This window comes from Hyla sarda, chromosome 10 (genome assembly GCF_029499605.1).
Source record: "Hyla sarda isolate aHylSar1 chromosome 10, aHylSar1.hap1, whole genome shotgun sequence".
NCBI classification, from domain to species: Eukaryota; Metazoa; Chordata; class Amphibia; order Anura; family Hylidae; genus Hyla; species Hyla sarda.
In genome coordinates this window covers 125,005,126-125,027,017 of record NC_079198.1, presented here as the reverse complement: position 1 = coordinate 125,027,017, position 21,892 = coordinate 125,005,126, and the positions used below count along the sequence as shown (strand labels likewise).

At 43.9% G+C, this 21,892-nt stretch overlaps 1 protein-coding gene across 6 annotated transcripts in view; it reads left to right on the top strand.

The window, feature by feature from the left end:
• PKNOX2 (PBX/knotted 1 homeobox 2) overlaps positions 1–21,892 on the top strand; it is a 430,049-nt gene that overhangs the window by 1,639 nt on the left and 406,518 nt on the right. The gene's annotated exons all lie outside the window — the stretch shown is intronic.

Here is a 21,892-nt window from a genome sequence, read left to right as displayed (position 1 = left end):
TCAACTTTCCTACCCAAATCCGACTCGGAGACTCTGTGCAACTTGTTTTGCTTCTTTAAGTTTGGATACAATGTATCGAGCTGATTTGTCACCGTCACCCCCACCACCACCACCACCACCACCACCACCCCACTGTCGCGCCTGCGAATAATACTTTTCCAGAACCTGCGTTACGCAGTTTTATATTTATTTTATTTATAGACTTTTAATAACAAAAATGTAATTGGGGTGCTTATCGGCCATTCCTCCTATTTCTTTTGTTTCATTGACGTCGCTATTGACTCTGCACTTCATATATAATGTATCCACCATTCTATCAAGGGCCCTGTCGTGTCTGATAGAGCCAGGACACATTCGGGGGGGGTAACAGTTTGCATTTTCGCACCCCGAAATTTTTTCGGGCTGATATAAGGAAGGCAGTATTTTCTAGAGCGATAAATAGCGCGACGGCCTGGTGGCGACCATTATCGTAGAAGTAAACTGTAGTCAAAGTTTGATATATAAACAACAAAAAATAAACAATAAACAAAATATTAAAGGGAAGGCCTGTGCCTCTCACAATGTTGCTGGGGCAAGAAATTATTGTCCGTAGTAAAGTTTTCTGAACGTCAATACCAGCCATTTTTTTTTCTTTTGTCCCCACGTTATATAGAGGTCTTAATTTGTGGGAATACACAGTGCGACCGGCCTTCATTTGCATTCTACAGATGGGGAGCACTGTAATCATTTTTTTTTTTTTTTTTTTATTGTAGCAATTAAGAAAGAAGGAAACAGTGTTGTGTGGCGGTGGACTTGGTTTACATCTGCTCTCGGAGGGGTGGAAAGAGATGGGGGGGGGGGGGGTTGGCAGAGATCTGGATGGTTCTGTTCTGGTACATGTGATACCTTCTTGGAGTCGATACAATGTAGTTGTGAGAAAGGAAACAAACAAATAGAAAAAGAAGACAAAGTTTCCAAAACTTTTTTTTCTTTGCTTGTTTACCATCAGCTTAGGCTTAGGCTTTGAGCACTTTGTGTCCGCGAGCTACTTGGGTGGCATTTTGTAGGATTAGCGTGCCACTGATACGCCAATGAGGCTAATGAGTCGGAATAATACATTATACAGAGCAGCCTTACGTAGCGTTGAGTGCGGCTGCAGCGTGGAGCTTCAGGACATTACACGTATTATAGTGTTAATAATGATGTGTGTATTATATAAATCTGTGTTTTCCAAACTGTGCGCCTCCAGCTGTTGCAAAACGACATCTCCCAGCATGCCCGGACAGCCGAAGGCTGGGAGTTGTAGTTTTGCAACAGCTGGAGGCGTCCATAATGATAATATTAGGCTATTGGGGCTGAGGTGCAGTCGTGCTGTATGCATTACCAGTTTTATTACCTTTTATTTATAGGATTTGCCTTCGGCTGTCCGGGCATGCTGGGAGTTGTAGTTTTGCAACAGCTGGAGGCGCACTGTTTGGAAAACACTGATCTAAATAATTCAGTCCATAATGATAATCTTAGGCTATTGGAGCTGAGGTGCGGTCGTGCTGTATGCATTACCATTTTTATTACCATTTATTTATAGGATATGCTGTCTGTGCTGTGACTTGGGAATCTTTTGTTCTCTCAATCATCTCAAAGTGTGACGTTGTGCGTTGCTTTGATGCAGTCTGCGGAACCCCCGATTTAAGCAGATAGGGATGGGGGTACTTAAAGGGAGTAGATCTGAACCTGTGCTCTTCAGCTTTTGGCTTTCCAGCTGTTTAGAAACTACAAGTCTTATGCTGGGACTTATAGTATCACAACAGCCAGGAAGCCATAGCCCAGTGCTATAAAGTACTACAGTGTTTCCCAACCAGGGTGCCTCCAGCTGTTGCAAAACTACAACTCCCAGCATGCTCCGACAGCCAAAGGCATGCTGAGAGTTGTAGTTTTGCAACAGCTGGAGGCACCCTGGTTGAAAAACACTGAAATACTAGAAGCTAAAGGTGTTTTTTTTTTTTTTTTTTTTTTTTTTTTATATATACCTTTTAAGATTGCTTTTTTCTTGTCATTTACTGTTGTGTGATGATAAAAAGCAAAACTTTAGGAGGTAATATGCATTTGAATTCTAGTAAAGGATAAATATTTTTTTTTAAGTTTAAAAATAAATTTCCACTTTCACTCATTCATCTGTTACATTCATTATTATTGTACTCTTATAGCACTGTTTCCCAACCAGGGTGCCTCCAGCTGTCGCAAAACTACAACTCTCAGCATGCCCGGACAGCCAAAGGGTGTCCTGGTATGCTGGAAATTGTAGTTTTGCAACAGCTGGAGCCACTCTGGTTGGCAAACACTGACATACTAGCAGCTAAAGTTTGTGGGTTATTTTTTTATTTTTTATACCTTTGTACCTTTTATAATCTTTGTTGTTTTTTTCTAGTCATTTACTGTTGTGTGATGATAAAAGCAATAAGGATTCAATAAGCGCTTGTATACAAGTAAAGGATAAATATTTTTAAAAGTTTAAAGATTAATTTCAATCGTCACCTGTCTATGTGTTCCAACAAGGGTTTCTACAGGTTTTGAAAAACTACAACTTCCAGCATGCCTGGACTGCGGAAGGCTGTTCGGGCATGCTGATAGTTGTAGTTTTGCAACAGCTGGAGGCTTCCTGGGTGGGAAACAAGTTATATAGGACCACAATAGATAAGCAACTTGTTCATTTCCATTTTGGGGTCCATCCTAACCCTAATAATGTAGAGTATTGACTATTACAGCATAAGGCTGGAATCACACATGAAGTTTTTTTAAGTAACGAATGGATACAAAAAGTGAGTAGGAAAGTGTGTAAAGAAAAGACTGATACATCTCTTGTGTTTAGCTTAAGAACAAATAAATAAATAAATACATATATAAATAAATAAAGAAAATAACTTCATAAATAACCTGCACGTGTGATCCCACAAAGCAAAATTCAAGTATAAGAGAATGCTATAAATGGTATACAGTATCAGAGATACATTTGGCTACATGTAAATAAAGCAAAAGTATCATATATATACTGCTCAAAAAAAATAAAGGGAACACTAAGATACCACATCCTAGATCTGAATGAATGAACTAATCGTATGAAATACTTTCATCTTTACATAGTTGAATGCGCTGATAACAAAATCACACAAAAATTATCAATGGAAATCAAACTTATCAGCCCATGGGGGTCTGGATATGGAGTCACACTCAAAATCACAGTGGAAAACCCCACTACAGGCTGATCCAACTTTATGTAATGTCCTTAAAACAAGTCACAATGAGGCTCAGTAGTGTGTGTGGCCTCCACGTGCCCGTATGACCTCCCTACAACTCCTGGGCATGCTCCTGATGAGGTGGAGGATGGTCTCCTGAGGGATGTCCTCCCAGACCTGGACTAAAGCATCCGCCAACTCCTGGACAGTCTGTGGTGGATGGAGCGAGACATCCCAGATGTGCTCAATCAGATTCAGGTCTGGGGAACGGGTGGGCCAGTCCATAGCATCAATGCCTTCCTCTTGTAGGAACTGCTGACACACTCCAGCCACATGAGGTCTAGCATTGTCTTGTATTAGGAGGAACCCAGGGCCAACCGCACCAGCATATGGTCTCACAAGGGGTCTGAGGATCTCATCTCGGTACCTAATGGCAGTCAGGCTACCTCTGGCAAGAACATCTAGGGCTGTGCAGCCCCCAAAGAAATGCCACCCCACACCATTACTGACCCACCGCCAAACCGGTCATGCTGGAGGATGTTGCAGGCAGCAGAACGTTTTCCATGGCGTCTCCAGACTCTGTCACGTCTGTCACCTGTGATCAGTGTGAACCTGATTGTATCTGTGAAGAGCACAGGGCGCCAGTGGAGATTTTGACAATATTGGTGTTCTCTGGCAAATGCCAAACATCCTGCACGGTGTTGGGCTGTAAGCACAACCCCCACCTGTGGACGTCAGGCCCTCATACTACCCTCATGGAGTCTGTTTCTGACCGTTTGAGTGGACACATGCACATTTGTGGCCTGCTGGAGGTCATTTTGCAGGGCTCTGGCAGTGTTCCTCCTTGCACAAAGGCAGAGATATCGGTCCTGCTGCTGGGTTGTTGCCCTCCTACGGCCTCCTCCACGTCTCCTGATGTACTGGCCTGTCTCCGTGCTCTGGACACTACGCTGACAGACACAGCAAACCTTCTTGCCACTACTCGCATTGATGTGCCATCCTGAATGAGCTGCACTACCTGAGCCACTTGTGTGGGTTGTATACTACCACTAGAGTGAAAACATCGCCAGCAATCAAAAGTGACCAAAACATCAGCCAGGAAGCATAAGAACTGAGAAGTGGTCTGTGGTCACCACATGCAGAACCACTCCTTTATTGGGGGTGTCTTGCTAATTGCCTATATCTTCCACCTGTTGTCTGTTCCATTTGCACAACAGCATGTGAAATTGATTGTCAATCAGTGTTCTTCCTGAGTGAACAGTGTGATTTCACAGAAGTGTCATTGACTTGGAGTTACATTGTGTTGTTTAAGTGTTCCCTTTATTTTTTTGAGCAGTGTATATATATATATATATATATATATATATATATATATATATATATATTTATATATTTTTTTATATATTTTATATATATATATATATATAATATATTTATTTAGATATATTATATATTTATGTATATATTTATTTAGATATAATTATTTATATCTATCTATCGATACAATATATTTGTACATATATAGATTACGGTATACGTTTTAAAGTTTGGAGGCCATATTGTGACTCCAAAAATAACAGTTTGCAGCCCTTTAGGTACAGCTTGGTGGAATCTATGTTTTTATAATACAATACTTCTTTTTGAAGAATTTGGTGCAGTTTCTCAAGAGCGGCCATTGGGGTGTGGGTGCAATCAGTCTGCAAAGTATATACCTTGAGACTCGATAATTTTGGCCATTAATACAAAGAACTGTAAAGTGATACCAAACAGCTGGACTTCTTGGTCCTGCCTCATGCTAACTGCGAAGATTACATCTTAAAGTTCTAAAATGATCCTATATGAAAACAGTAAAAAAAAAAGATATTTATATCTCATCCAGTAATATGGTTGCTAAGGCTGGAAGTAAATTAACCTGCTATTCAAAGTTATCCATCGGAAATCACAACTACAAAGAATAAAAATATATAGGTTGCTGTATGTGGGCGACAACAAAAAGGTTACATGTTCTTGTTAGGGATTGAAAGGAACGGCGGTGGAGTGGAGCACAAAGGGTTACAGGCCATTATTCTTTCCTCTGGGCCTGCTATTTCTTTGTGTGTAATCCTTGCTCTATTTCCAGGGCTCAGATAGTCTAGCGTCTTAGAAATGAGAGGAATGAGAGCAGTGATCTAGTCTCCCGGGTGCAGTTGCTGCCGTATAGAGGCACAATATGACCGGTTGTAGCTGACTATTCAGCCGCCGTTGGCAATCAAAACTGAGCAAGCACAAATCATTAAACCAAAGCAGCGACTTCTTATACAGGTTTACCCGTCAGTCCTACTATACCATCCAATTATATCCTCCATTATTGGAATATTTAGTGTGTGACACAGCAAGGACACACTTATACAGCCTTGGTTATCAGATGGTTGCTGTAGGGAACTTCTACTGGATACATTATAACATTACAGAATATTTTCGTCATCTATGTGTAAACCTTAAGATGAAAATAGTTAAATTATATATTCAGCTATATAAGAACTGCAGCCACAAATATACATTCAGAAACCGATTGGCAAGAAGGTTCTGAGCTAAAACTAAAGCAAATTTCACATTCTACAGCCTTTGTGTTGCCCTCCATGTATGCTCTCCACCCTATTAACAGCCTATGTGAACAGCCCTCTATGCATTCTCTTCTTCCTATCTATAACCTGTGTGAGCTGCCTTCATGTATGCTCTCCTCCCTATCTACAGCCTGTGTGCGCTGCTTTCCATATATGCTTTCTTCCCTATCTACAGCTTGTGTGAGCTGCCCATATATGCTTCTCTCCCTATCTACAGCCTGTGTGAGCTGACTTCCAAGTGTGCTCACAGACATATTTACAGTCTGTGTAAGCTGCCCTCCATATATGATATGACTTGCTCCCTATCTACAGAATGTGTTAGCTGCCCATCGTGTGTGCTCTCCTCCCTATCTACAGCCTGTGCGAGCTGCCCTCTAAGAATTCTTTTACCCCTTGTCCACTATCTCAGCTGCTGTTTATAAGTTTACATTGCTGCCATCTCTAATACTGAGCAGAAAGTCAGTTTGACTGATTTATCTCACCTTCCTCTTAGTAGCAGCAAAATGGTAAAAAATTTATAATAAAGACTATAAAGAAAGTTAATTCATTTTGCATTCAGGAAACAAATTAACAATAATACAAATTCAGGTGTCCATAGCTTTTAAAGTTCCAGATGCCGATTAGACCCATTTAGAGATGGAAGTTTTGTGTCCTTTTCAACTAAACGAAATATCATGTATATTTCTGTGAGGCTTCGCTTGAATGACCGCAGCATTAGAATGTGAATGTCTTCATGACTCTGACACGAACGTTCTAAAGTAGATATTTTGTTCTGCTTGAAGAAAGCAAGCTATATACTACATTAGGTTACTACGGGCTGAAGTTGGGATAGGCACGGTCCATGAAAATCGTGTCACAAACATAATTTGGTTTTATGTATCAAATAATAATAATCATCATAATAAAAAAAAAACACCTGGTCCTAGAAGGTCTAAAAATTAGGTACCTACAACCTCAGATGATCAACAACCCATGACAAATTACAATGTGTTATTAATTTAACAAAAACAAGTTCAAAATGCATCAGCAATGTGTTAAAAATTATGTACACCTTAATTTTCATGCCCACCTCCAGGCCAGAGGGGGTCCGGAAGCCATGTTTTTAGCAAGATGGGAGTAATGTTTTAAGCCAAGCTGCTATGTTCTTTTTAGGAAGAAGACGCTTCCTCCTAGCAACCCTTCCAAACAATACATGATCTGAATTTTGGGTGAATTAGATGGGATAGTTGGTCTACAGATTGGTGGGTACAAACAACTGCTTCACCAAAGATCATTGCTGATATGTTTCCTTCTTGGTATTGTGTTCAACACACGCCTAAAGGCTCCGGAACAAGAAACGGACAAAACTTTTCCTTTTATTCAAGTAGATTTGATTAGCAGCACTTAGTTGCTACTTACCCTCTTAATGCCTTTGGAAGCACCATTTCTTCTGCATTTTGGCCTAGTTTTTGGTAAATAAATACTGAGACGTTTGAATGTGTTGTTATTCATCTGAGGTTGTAGTTACCTAATTTTAAGGCCTTTTAAAGACCAGATTTTTTTAAATATGTCCTGATACGTAAAACCGAACAATTCAAAAAGGGTGTACTTTCTCTTTCTCATGACTGTAACTGATCTAATAACTTGAGCAGATGTTAAAGTGCGGCAGGAAGACCTCCATATGGAAACTTTGTATGTATGAAGTAGATTTCCTGATATACCCCAACTAGTATGACTCACAGCTCTCATGAGGTTTTGGCGCAATGTACAGCCATGAAAAGGTTCAAACTTTGTCTCACAGAGCGTTGTCCAAATAGAATCATGGTACATCCCAAAGATGAATGGTTTTATTGCTGGTCCCTGAGGTGGCCACTACTCTTGTTCAGTGTCGTTCATTCAAGATACCCTCAGATCTATAACAACCACCATAGGGGTCTGTATATCTATGTCATGGATTCTATCATGTCCCCTGCTGGGAGTTTTGTAGGAATACATTGAGTAAGAAGAGTTGTAAGTGTTTTGTACTAGTTAACTACCTGCGTGCATAGGAACCGATTGAGACCCAAGTACTTATATATTATATTATTATACATTATTAACCCTTAATACTATTATGAGCTACAATGGTCCTTCAGATTTATTGGTACTAATGGAATGAAATCTGTAAAGCAAGATGCAGCAATGTAAGTTGTTGTGTGCTGCTACAGTGTTATAATATAGATAAAAACTGTATCAGATTTTTAAGGGTACCTGTCATATTACATAAAAAATAATACTTCTATACGCTACTAGGTCAGATGCTTTACATTTAATTTTTGTGTGTCTAGCTTCTGTATTTGGCTCACAAATCCCTCCGTTCTGAAGCTCACTCGCTCAGGTGTCATGACCGGGGGTGGACAGGGAGAGTGAGCCCTAAGCTGTCCCTATATACACTCTCCCTGCCTACTTGCCCATCCACCCTAAACGGTGGATCGACAACTTGGAGCCGGTCCCTCCCTGCGCTAAAGAGCAGTGGGCATAAAAACAAATAATATACATAGTCGGTGGCAGGACAGAAACAGAAAAGGAATAACTACCAAAAAACAGACATAATATAATTATACAAACAGGGCAGAATATAGTGTACTAACAAACAGTTCATAAACCGGAATCCAGATAAACAGCAGACATGATAAAATGAACAAGACTAGGTATGAAACAGGTTTACAGCAGAATCCAGGAGATGCAGGGGATGAACGGAAGAACTAAATGAAAAACACTAAACTGATAAGGAACATAGGACACTGTTCACACTTGGACACAGAACAGAAACAAATTGGACACCCCACTCCACAAAAAGAGTAGACAGCATAATAAAGTCAAATAGACTACTAGCCAGCGGGCACACTCCGCCGTGTGATCAGGAAATCAGGATGCTGACCTAGTAGGAAACAAATATATAAAACATAGAACACAAGACTAGAACCGGATGAGTCTGAATAGAATCCAGGATACCAAACAGGAATTATAACATACAGAGCAAGGGTAACAAGCAATACTAACACAGTGTGAAAACAGACTAAGCTGAATGGACATACATAATCCTAAGAAAAAAAAACGACAGATGTAACACAGACTAAAATCTACAATAAACAAGACTATTTAACCATGGCTAAAACTCAGATAATATCACAAGAAAAATACAAAGTGCATGTTCAAGCAGACATGGAAGTGCATTGCACAAATAACCAGCACAGAAAGCAGGAGAATTCTGTTTAAATAACTTAACCCGAGTTCTCATTGGTTCAGAGCATTAAATATTCCCTATCCAGGGAGAATAGCAAACTGCTCAGAACCCACCTAAACAGAAAAATACAATAACAAATAAACGGACATTAAGTCGCTGTCCACAGACTGAGTTGATACAAAGAGGTTACAGATAAGCCAATTCCCAAAGCCAGGAGAAGAGTCAGAGAGGCCGGAGCCAAAGGGTCAAAATGCCTGATATAGCAGATGCAATATAAATGCTACCTAGAAGTACAAAGAGCTCTATAGCAGGCAAGGATTGGGAGTAGACTGCCAGGTTATATGGAGCCAGAACAGGTGCTCCAATCAAGGTCAGCTGACCAAGCCAGACAGCCAGGCATAACCCAGCAACAAGAAACAACAAAGAACCTGTCAGAACCTTTTAACCCTATAGGTTCTGACATCAGGAAGGGGTATGTCTGAGGCAAGCACTGAGCCCGCCCTCACCGTGCATTCACTTCCTACCGGAGTCTGCTGTGCTGGGTCTCTACATCCAATCACTGCAGGCTGCTCTTTAACCTGCTCTTCTGTTTTCATGCTGCAGTCTGATAGGACAGGAGTGAGCACAGAGGATTGCTAGTCCTGCCCTTACTTCCTGGACTTTGTCCCAGCCTGTGTTTCAGCTGGGACAAAGATGATGCTGCAGCTGGACAGGATTATGTTCTTTGTGATATGGGGACCACTAGTGGTCTATTTATAGATGAGATTTTATATAAAAACAGAGCTAACATTTTTTTATGAAGTATATTATAAAGGTGAATTTTTTGCCAAGATGCAAAACATGTAAAATGTTTTTTAATCTGACAGTGCCCATTTAAGGCTATGTTCACATTCAGTTTTTTCCTTATGTTTAGAGTCTATGTTGGAAAAAAGCTCTGAATGTATATGCCGAATGTGTACGTAGTATATTATGTAGCCAAATAGAGTGTCGTGAAGTGTGTTTTTGTCTATGTTTTCAACACAGAGAGCTGGTAGGTAAAGACACGGAGACTAAAAGAAAAATTGTAATGATGGCGGTGATTTATAAGGAAGATGGCCGCCCCTAGTCTAGTCTATAAAGGGTTACAGCAGCGACAGTTTGGTAAATATTTTATTCACTTTAACAGCATTTTATGCTTTATTAGAATATTAGAAGTGTCACCATATTAAAATTATCTACTCGCAAACTGAGGCCCAACAATTTTACTTGTACAGCCCCTGGAGGAAATTATGGAGACCTCCCCCCCCCCCCTCATACTTAAAGGATGTCACCAACTTTTTATTTACATTGTAGCAAATCCAAAAGTCACAGATATGACCCAATACAGTGTCTAATAGCTGAACATTCTGCTTCGTGACACATCCCTGGCACACAACAGATGATTTTTTTTGTTGGCAGGCGTTGTAATGTTTCTCCACATGAAATAGAATCCCAGTTAGTACTTACAACTCATCCTCTGCTTTTCTGACACCTGATTTCTACAATATTCTACTTTAATGTTCTCCAAACTGTGGACCTCCGGATGTTGCAAAACTACAGCTCCCAGCATGCTCCGGACTTCCTCTTCTATACCGTTGTAGGCAGATTTTGCAGCACCCTGTGCACGTACTGTCTTTTTAAGGGTTCGTGCACATCCCTGATTGCAGTCCTCTTCCAATCTCTGCAAGGCATCGCCTATATAATACTTCTCCACCTGTTCCCTGATGCCTGAGCAAAAATGCAGGTTTCTACATTGAAAGTGTCTGTCTGCCGTGAAACTGTGTTACTTTTTCCAGACTTCCATCTCTGATTGATCCTCCTGTATCTTGCTGACTCCTGTATATGACCTGGTCTGTCCACAATGCCGCCATGTACTTTAAGCAAGCTAACACCACCTGGCTGCTTCTGAGCTACTCAGCTCCGCTATAAACACCAATTTAGACTGCTATATTGGACTTTTTTTGCTGCGCAGTTAGCATCTACAGTGTCAGCTCACCCCTCTTGCCTGTATCCCTGGTGCTTGGTACTGGGTTGCTCTGGCATGCCTGGCCAACTGACACTTACCCGGAACCACTCTTGCGGTAGTGACCAGGTGTCTCCCCTGCAGCTTAAGTCCAGCCTCTGCATCCTGGAGCAGGATGAAGGGTGAAAACCAGGGGCCTCCGCTACCAAGTTTGTCCCAAAGCCAAACCAGGAAGTGGCACTGTGGGTCCACACCGTTAGGGCGTTGCAATCTACTTTAGTTCCTTTCTTGACATTCCGTTCCATAGAATAAATGATGGGAAATATGGTTTGATTCTTCAGGTGTTATCTTTATAAGTTTCATTATTACAGCCCCAGATCGAAGTTTCCATCATCTCCTCGGCCAATGCAGATCACCCTGTAACTTTATTTTCTTTGGTTAATGTGTTAGTGCTGGTTTTCCTAGGGCTTTTCCAGATGTAAATTTTCTTTTATTCAGCGATTCCTTACAGTTATGGAGAAAAAAGAAAAAGAAAAGAGAGGACAGCATCTCGTGTAATCCTGTGGGTATGAAATGAGTAAAATCACCAAGATGTTCCCCACAGATAGATGGACTTTCACCTAGTGGATCCCTTGGGTTCAAGCTTGTCTCCCCGAGATGGGGATCTCGGTTGGCATGAGCTTCTGGCCGCCTAATGTCCCGACTGGTAACCTGAGCAGGCACCCGTGTAGAGCATAAATAGAGCAGGAAAACAAGACACTTCAGCAAATGCTGCTCAAAGGCTTGGCCTTTCACTCCAAGAAGTTATTTTTAGTCATATTTATTCACACCAATACGGTACAGTATAAAAAGTCGATGTTTCGTGAGTAATCTCTCCCTTTATCAGATTGGAATGTCCCAGACATTGACTCCTGTCCCCATATTGTCTTGGACAGTATCTATTTTCCAGGCATATTGCTGTGAGTATTCTATCTTGACATTCTAATGCCTTCCTTGTTCTCCCAGTATGTTTTCCTATTACAATTTTCCATTTTCTGTGTACTTGCACCATAGTTTGCATGCAGCGGATGAGAAACAACTAACATCTTCTGCTGCACTCTGGATTAGATTTACGTTGTAAAGTCGTCATGTAATCCTTCTCATTTATACTATTAACAGCTCTCTGGTTAAGACCAGATAGATAGTTAGATATTTAGATAGATAGATAGATATGAAATAGATAGATAGATAAATAAATAGGTAGGAGATACATAGATGGATAGATAGATATGAGATAGATGACAGCTGAGACCCTGCCAGTACCCGACCAGGCCCCTCCCCCATGAAATAAAGAGGCAGGACACCAGTTTACACTTTTAAGTGTAAGGAGCCGGCCACACCGGTACTGCCCCACCGACTTTGATGTGCAGGTCACGCACCAGACTGACCACATCTTTGCCTTCTCTAAGCGCCTTCTGTGACTTCAGAATCCATACACCAACAACTGTATATAAAAGAAAACACTTAAAACAACACACTTGTTAAACAACAGGGAGGGAGGGCGGGAAAACCTCCGGGACCCAAGAGAGGAAACTGCAGGAAAAAGGCGCCAGATCTGTTATAAGCAGGGCTCAAGTCCTGCAGGAACTAATGGGAATGGAGTTCCTGCACTTTTTCCACAGCAGGAACGCAATTTCCATTAGCAGGAGTCCTGCAGGACTAGCCCTTAAAGGGTTACTCCGCCCCTAGACATGTTACCCCCTATCCATTGGATAGGGGATAAGATGTCTGATCGCGGAGGTCTCGGCTGCGGCACCCCAGACATCCGGTGCACGGAGCGAACTTCGCTCCGTGCCGGATGACTGGTGATGAAGGGCAGAGGCTCGTGATGTCACAGTAATGCCCCCTCAATGCAAATCTATGGGAGGGGGTGTGACGGCCGTCATGCCCCCTACCATAGACTTGCATTGAGGGGGCATTACTGTGACATCATGAGCCTTTCTCGCTGCACCCAACGCTCTAAACAAACACCGGGAGCAGCAGGGAGAACGTGGGGGTCCCCAGCGACGGGACTCCAGGGATCAGACATCTTATCCCCTATCCTTTGGATAGGGTATAAGATGTCTAGTACCCCTTTAAGTGGAAATCTAGCGTGAGTTCCCGCACTATTTTCCCCAGGACTTGACCCCTGGCTATAAGGTGCCTGGGGAGGGGCTAATAGCCCAGAAAAATAAGCCCACAGGGGATTGGACAGGTTCCCCTAATAACCCACCCCTCCCAGGGAAAAACCAACAAAGAGGGGGGTAGGAGAAAAACATGGGAGAGGGGCCTAACTTAAGGGAAACCCTCACTTCCGGCTCGCCAGTCAGGAGACAGACTAATTAAGCACAGCCTGCCCCTCCAAGATTATAGATGCACAAACATGATGATTGTAATGTACAGCTTGGTGAGTGTGACACTCCCCCTTTTTAATATTTTGATTGTTTTAATTAGCACATATACACTTGGTTATGGTGTTGTTTACACATTGTAATAGTATATACACAGAGTGATTTACATTATTTTGTACATATGGATGATATATATCCCTGAAAATATTTTTTGATGCATGATTTGTATTGATATTTCACCGTTTGATATTTACTGTCCACTGATTGATGATAATGATTTGTAATTGATGGGAAACCACATAAATATGTGACACTTGTAATGCGCTGCATGAGAAAGATGTCGAGAGGCCATTGAAACATTGCATCTTGAAACATGGGTGAATAAAAAACATGTATACAGACTGTGACCTGCCCTGTTTTTCTGCCTGCACCCATCTACTACAGACTACCTATTGGTTGTGCTGCTTCTTCTGTGGACTAGATAGATAGATAGGAGATAGATAAATAGATAGATAGATATGAGATAGATAGATAGATAGATTATAGATAGATAGATATGAGATAGATAGATAGATAGATTATAGATAGATAGATATGAGATAGATAGATAGATATGAGATAGATATGAGATAGATAGATATGAGATAGATACAGTGGGGATCCAAAGTTTGGGCACCCCAGGTAAAAATTTGTGTTAATGTGCATAAATAAGCCAAGGACAGATGGAAAAATCTCCAAAAAGGCATCAAATTACAGATTAGACATTCCTATAATATGTCAACAAAAGTTAGATTTTATTTCCATCATTTCCATCACTTTCAAAATAACAGAAAACAAAAGAATGGCATCTGCAAAAGTTTGGGCACCCTGCAGAGTTAATATCTTGTCCTGCCCCCTTTGGCAGGTATCACAGTTTGTAAACGCTTTTTGTAGCCAGCCAAGAGTCTTTCAATTCTTGTTTGAGGTATCTTTGCAAATTCTTCTTTACCAAAGTCTTCCAGTTCTTTGAGATTTCTGGGCTGTCTGTCACGCATTGCTCTTTTACGGTCTATCCATAGATTTTCAATTATGTTGAGGTCAGGGGATTGTGAAGGCCATGGCAAAACCTTCAGTTTACGCCTCTTAATGTAATCCCTCATGGATTTTGAGGTGTGTTTAGGATCATTATCCATTTGTAGAAGCCATCCTCTCTTTAACTTCAGCTTTTTCACAGATGGCATCAAGTTAGCATCCAAAGTTTGCTGACATTTTATTGAATCAATTTTTCCTTCTACTCGTGAGATGTTCCCTGTGCCACTGGCTGCAATACAACCCCAAAGCATGATTGATCCCCCCCCCCCCCCCCCCCATGCTTAACAGTTGGACAGAGGTTCTTTTCATTAAATTCTGTTCCCCTTCTTCTCCAAACGTACATTTGCTCATTCTGGCCAAAAAGTTAAATTTTAACCTCATCGGTCCACAGAACTTGTTTCCAAAATGCATCAGGCTTGTCTATATGTTCATTTGCAAAGTTCAAATGCTGATTTTTGTGGTGAGGTTCTGATGACTCTTCCATGAAGACTATATTTGTACAAGTATCTCTTTATAGTGGAACAGTGTACCACAACTCCAGTGTCTGCCAGATCATTCTGGAGGGATTGTGCAGTCAAAGTGGGTTTTGAATTGTTTTTCTCACAATCCTGCAAGCTGTTCTGTCTGATATTTTTCTTGGTCTTCCAGATCTTGCTTTAACTTCCACTGTTCCTGGTGACTGCCATTTCTTAATTACACTCCGAACAGAGGATATTGACATCTAAAAACGTTTTGCTATCTTCTTATAGCTTTCTCCAGCTTTGTGAGCATCAACTATTTTCAGTTTCAGATTTCTAGACAACTGCTTAGAAGAACCCATGGTGCTGATTGTTGGGGCAAGGTCAGATGAGTCTGGGCATTTAAAACCTTTGAGATTGACATCACCCTGTCTTCCCAGATGATGATTGAGAACAATCCATGACACTGGCAGGTCTCAGCTTTGCAAGGGGGCAGTGCATGCTATAAATTCTGCAGGGTGCCGAAACCTTTGCAGATGCCATTTTTTTTTATTTTCTGTTATTTTGAAAGTGTAAATGAGGATAAAATCTAACTTTTGTTGACAAATTATAAGAATGTCAAATCTTTAATTTGATGCCTTTTGGAGATTTTTCCATCTTTCCTTGGCTTCTTTATGAACATTAATACAAATTTTTACATAGGGTGCCCAAACTTTTGATCCCCACTGTAGATAGGAGATAGATACATAAATAGATGATAGATAGATAGATAGATAGATAGATATCAGATAGATAGATAGAAAGGAATGAGATTGATAGATATGAGATAGATAGAAGATTGATAGATAGATATGAGATATATATGATATAGATAGATGATAGATATATATGAGATATATAGATGTTACGCCGAGCGCTCCGGGTCCCCGCTCCTCCCCGGAGCGCTCGCTACACTTCCCTCACTGCAGCGCCCCGGTCGGTTCCACGGACCCGGGGCGCTGCGTTACCACCTCCGGCCGGGATGCGATTCGCGATGCGGGTAGCGCCCGCTCGCGATGCGCACCCCGGCTCCCGTACCTTACTCGCTCCCCGTCAGTTCTGTCCCGGCGCGCGCGGCCCCGCTCCCTAGGGCGCGCGCGCGCCGGGTCTTTGCGATTTAAAGGGCCACTGCACCGCTGATTGGTGCAGTGGTTCCAATTAGTGTTTACACCTGTGCACTTCCCTATATCACCTCACTTCCCCTTCACTCCCTCGCCGGATCTTGTTGCCCTAGTGCCAGTGAAAGCGTTCCTTGTGTGTTCCTTGCCTGTGATTCCAGACCTTCTGCCGTTGCCCCTGACTACGATCCTTGCTGCCTGCCCCGACCTTCTGCTACGTCCGACCTTGCTTCTGTCTACTCCCTTGTACCGCGCCTATCTTCAGCAGCCAGAGAGGTTGAGCCGTTGCTAGGGGATACGACCTGGTCACTACCGCCGCAGCAAGACCATCCCGCTTTGCGGCGGGCTCTGGTGAAAACCAGTAGTGACTTAGAACCGGTCCTCTAGCACGGTCCACGCCAATCCCTCTCTGGCACAGAGGATCCACTACCTGCCAGCCGGCATCGTGACAGTAGATCCGGCCATGGATCCCGCTGAAGTTCCTCTGCCAGTTGTCGCTGACCTCACCACGGTGGTCGCCCAGCAGTCACAACAGATTGCGCAACAAGGCCAACAGCTGTCTCAACTGACTGTTATGCTACAACAGTTACTACCACAGCTCCAGCAATCATCTCCTCCGCCAGCTCCTGTACCTCCTCCGCAGCGAGTGGCCGCTTCTGGAATACGACTATCCTTGCCGGATAAATTTGATGGGGACTCTCAGTTTTGCCGTGGCTTTCTTTCCCAATGTTCATTACACTTGGAGATGATGTCGGACCAGTTCCCCACTGAAAGGTCTAAGGTGGCTTTCGTAGTCAGCCTGCTGTCTGGAAAAGCCCTGGCTTGGGCCACACCGCTCTGGGACCGCAATGACCCTGTCACTACCTCTGTACACTCCTTCTTCTCGGAAATTCGAAGTGTCTTTGGGGAACCTGCCCGAGCCTCTTCTGCTGAGACTGCCCTGTTGAACCTGGTCCAGGGTAATTCTTCCGTTGGCGAGTATGCCGTACAGTTCCGTACCCTTGCTTCAGAATTATCCTGGAATAATGAGGCACTCTGCGCGACCTTTAAAAAAGGCCTATCCAGCAACATTAAAGATGTTCTGGCCGCACGAGAAATCCCTGCTAACCTACATGAACTCATCCATCTTGCCACTCGCATTGACATGCGTTTTTCCGAACGGCGTCAGGAGCTCCGCCAGGATATGGACTCTGTTCGCACGAGGCGTTTCTTCTCCCCGGCTCCTCTCTCCTCTGGTCCCCTGCAATCTGTTCCTGTGCCTCCCGCCGTGGAGGCTATGCAGGTCGACCGGTCTCGCCTGACACCCCAAGAGAGGACACGACGCCGCATGGAGAATCTCTGCCTGTACTGTGCTAGTACCGAACACTTCCTGAAGGATTGTCCTATCCGTCCTCCCCGCCTGGAAAGACGTCCGCTGACTCCGCACAAAGGTGAGACAGTCCTTGATGTCTACTCTGCTTCTCCACGTCTTACTGTGCCTGTGCGGATGTCTGCCTCTGCCTTCTCCTTCTCTGCTGTGGCCTTCTTGGACTCTGGATCTGCAGGAAATTTCATCTTAGCCTCTCTCGTCAACAGGTTCAACATCCCGGTGACCAGTCTCGCCAGACCCCTCTACATCAATTGTGTAAACAATGAAAGATTGGACTGTACTATACGTTTCCGCACGGAGCCCCTTCTAATGTGCATCGGATCTCATCACGAGAGGATTGAACTGTTGGTCCTCCCCAATTGCACTTCTGAAATCCTTCTTGGACTTCCCTGGCTTCAACTCCATTCCCCAATCCTGGATTGGTCCACTGGGGAGATCAAGAGTTGGGGGCCCTCTTGTTCCAAGGACTGCTTAAAACCGGTTCCCAGTAAACCTTGCCGTGTCCCTGTGCTTCCTCATGTAACCGGTCTCCCTAAGGCCTATATGGACTTTGCGGACGTTTTTTGCAAAAAACAAGCTGAGACTCTACCTCCTCACAGGCCTTATGATTGTCCCATTGACCTCCTCCCGGGCACTACTCCACCCCGGGGCAGAATCTATCCTCTGTCCGTCCCAGAGACTCTTGCCATGTCTGAATACGTCCAAGAAAATTTAAAAAAGGGCTTTATCCGTAAATCCTCCTCTCCTGCCGGAGCCGGATTTTTCTTTGTGTCCAAAAAAGATGGCTCTCTACGTCCTTGCATTGACTACCGCGGTCTTAATAAAATCACGGTTAAGAACCGCTACCCCCTACCCCTCATCTCTGAACTCTTTGATCGTCTCCAAGGTGCCCATATTTTTACCAAACTGGACTTAAGAGGTGCTTATAATCTCATCCGCATCAGAGAGGGGGATGAATGGAAAACGGCATTTAACACCAGAGATGGACACTTTGAGTATCTGGTCATGCCCTTTGGTCTATGCAACGCCCCTGCCGTCTTCCAAGACTTTGTTAATGAAATTTTTCGTGATCTACTATACTCCTGTGTTGTTGTATATCTGGACGATATCCTGATTTTTTCTGCCAATCTTGAAGAACACCGCCAGCATGTCCGTATGGTTCTTCAGAGACTTCGTGATAATCAACTCTATGCCAAAATAGAGAAATGTCTGTTTGAATGCCAATCTCTTCCTTTTCTAGGATACTTGGTCTCTGGCCAGGGACTACAAATGGACCCAGATAAACTCTCTGCCGTCTTAGATTGGCCACGCCCCTCCGGACTCCGTGCCATCCAACGTTTTTTGGGGTTCGCCAATTATTACAGGCAATTTATTCCACATTTTTCTACCATTGTGGCTCCTATTGTGGCTTTAACAAAAAAAAATGCCGATCCCAAGTCTTGGCCTCCTCAAGCGGAAGACGCCTTTAAACGACTCAAGTCTGCCTTTTCTTCGGCTCCCGTGCTCTCCAGACCTGACCCATCTAAACCCTTCCTATTGGAGGTTGATGCCTCCTCAGTGGGAGCTGGAGCTGTCCTTCTACAAAAAAACTCTTCCGGGCATGCTGTTACTTGTGGTTTTTTTTCCAGGACCTTCTCTCCGGCGGAGAGGAACTACTCCATCGGGGATCGAGAGCTTCTAGCCATTAAATTAGCACTTGAGGAATGGAGGCATCTGCTGGAGGGATCAAGATTTCCAGTTATTATTTACACCGATCACAAGAACCTCTCCTACCTCCAGTCTGCCCAACGGCTGAATCCTCGTCAGGCCAGGTGGTCTCTGTTCTTTGCCCGATTTAATTTTGAAATTCACTTTCGGCCTGCTGATAAAAACATTAGGGCCGATGCTCTCTCTCGTTCCTCAGATGCCTCTGAAATTGAACTCTCTCCTCAACACATCATTCCTCCTGACTGCCTGATTTCCACTTCTCCAGCCTCCATCAGGCAAACTCCTCCAGGAAAGACCTTTGTTTCTCCACGCCAACGCCTTGGGATCCTCAAATGGGGTCACTCCTCCCATCTCGCAGGTCATGCGGGCATCAAGAAATCTGTGCAACTCATCTCTCGCTTCTATTGGTGGCCGACTCTAGAGACTGATGTGGTGGACTTTGTGCGAGCCTGCACTATCTGTGCCCGGGATAAGACTCCTCGCCAGAAGCCCGCTGGTTTTCTTCATCCTCTACCTGTCCCCGAACAACCTTGGTCTCTGATTGGTATGGATTTTATTACTGACTTACCCCCATCCCATGGCAACACTGTTATTTGGGTGGTCGTTGATCGATTCTCCAAAATGGCACATTTCATCCCTCTTCCTGGTCTTCCTTCAGCGCCTCAGTTGGCTAAACAATTTTTTGTACACATTTTTCGTCTTCACGGGTTGCCTACACAGATCGTCTCGGATAGAGGCGTCCAATTTGTGTCTAAATTCTGGAGGGCTCTCTGTAAACAACTCAAGATTAAATTAAATTTTTCTTCTGCATACCATCCTCAATCCAATGGACAAGTAGAGAGAATTAACCAGATCTTGGGTGACTATTTACGACATTTTGTTTCCTCCCGCCAGGATGACTGGGCAGATCTTCTACCTTGGGCCGAATTCTCGTATAATTTCAGAATCTCTGAATCTTCCTCCAAATCTCCGTTTTTCGTGGTGTACGGCCGTCACCCTCTTCCCCCCCTCCCTACCCCCTTGCCCTCTGGTCTGCCCGCTGTGGATGAAATTTCTCGTGATCTTTCCACCATATGGAAAGAGACCCAAAATTCTCTCTTACAGGCTTCTTCTCGCATGAAGAGATTCGCAGATAAGAAAAGAAGAGCTCCTCCCATTTTTTCCCCTGGAGACAAGGTATGGCTCTCCGCTAAATATGTCCGTTTCCGTGTCCCGAGCTATAAGTTGGGACCACGCTATCTTGGTCCTTTTAAAGTTTTGTGTCAAATTAATCCTGTCTCTTACAAACTTCTTCTTCCTCCTTCTCTTCGTATCCCTAATGCCTTTCACGTCTCTCTTCTTAAACCTCTCATCCTCAACCGTTTTTCTCCTAAATCTGTTCCTCCCACTCCTGTTTCCGGCTCCTCGGACATCTTCTCTGTCAAAGAGATTTTGGCCTCTAAAAAGGTCAGGGGAAGAACTTTTTTTTTAGTGGATTGGGAGGGTTGTGGTCCAGAAGAGAGGTCCTGGGAACCTGAGGACAATATCCTGGACAAAAGTCTGATCCTCAGGTTCTCAGGCCCCAAGAAGAGGGGGAGACCCAAGGGGGGGGGTACTGTTACGCCGAGCGCTCCGGGTCCCCGCTCCTCCCCGGAGCGCTCGCTACACTTCCCTCACTGCAGCGCCCCGGTCGGTTCCACGGACCCGGGGCGCTGCGTTACCACCTCCGGCCGGGATGCGATTCGCGATGCGGGTAGCGCCCGCTCGCGATGCGCACCCCGGCTCCCGTACCTTACTCGCTCCCCGTCAGTTCTGTCCCGGCGCGCGCGGCCCCGCTCCCTAGGGCGCGCGCGCGCCGGGTCTTTGCGATTTAAAGGGCCACTGCACCGCTGATTGGTGCAGTGGTTCCAATTAGTGTTTACACCTGTGCACTTCCCTATATCACCTCACTTCCCCTTCACTCCCTCGCCGGATCTTGTTGCCCTAGTGCCAGTGAAAGCGTTCCTTGTGTGTTCCTTGCCTGTGATTCCAGACCTTCTGCCGTTGCCCCTGACTACGATCCTTGCTGCCTGCCCCGACCTTCTGCTACGTCCGACCTTGCTTCTGTCTACTCCCTTGTACCGCGCCTATCTTCAGCAGCCAGAGAGGTTGAGCCGTTGCTAGGGGATACGACCTGGTCACTACCGCCGCAGCAAGACCATCCCGCTTTGCGGCGGGCTCTGGTGAAAACCAGTAGTGACTTAGAACCGGTCCTCTAGCACGGTCCACGCCAATCCCTCTCTGGCACAGAGGATCCACTACCTGCCAGCCGGCATCGTGACAATAGATATAAGATAGATAGATAGAAGATTGATAGATAGATAGATATGAGATGGATAATTGATAGATAGATAGATAGATATTGTATACATAAATGGATAGATAGTAAGATGTCATTCTCAGTATACTAATACCTATTCTTAAGGGTTTACTAGATAACAGATGACTATATATAATTACATTTTGTTCCAATGTGTCATTTGGAAAGGTTATCATCCTGCAGTCCGGAGAGATCCGCGCTGTTAGTTCACATTTAGAGCTTTGTTGCAGTTTCCAGGCTCCATTCTTGCAGATCTTGGAAAACCACCATCCAGATGTTCCATAAATGCGAATTAAATTATTACAGAAAGACATATTATTGGTGTCTGTGCCGAGAGAACCACAGCACTAAAAACCACAGTCACTGTATTTATTAGGAGGAGCAGTAGAGGATGTTCACACATAGCGGATTTACAGCCAAAACTT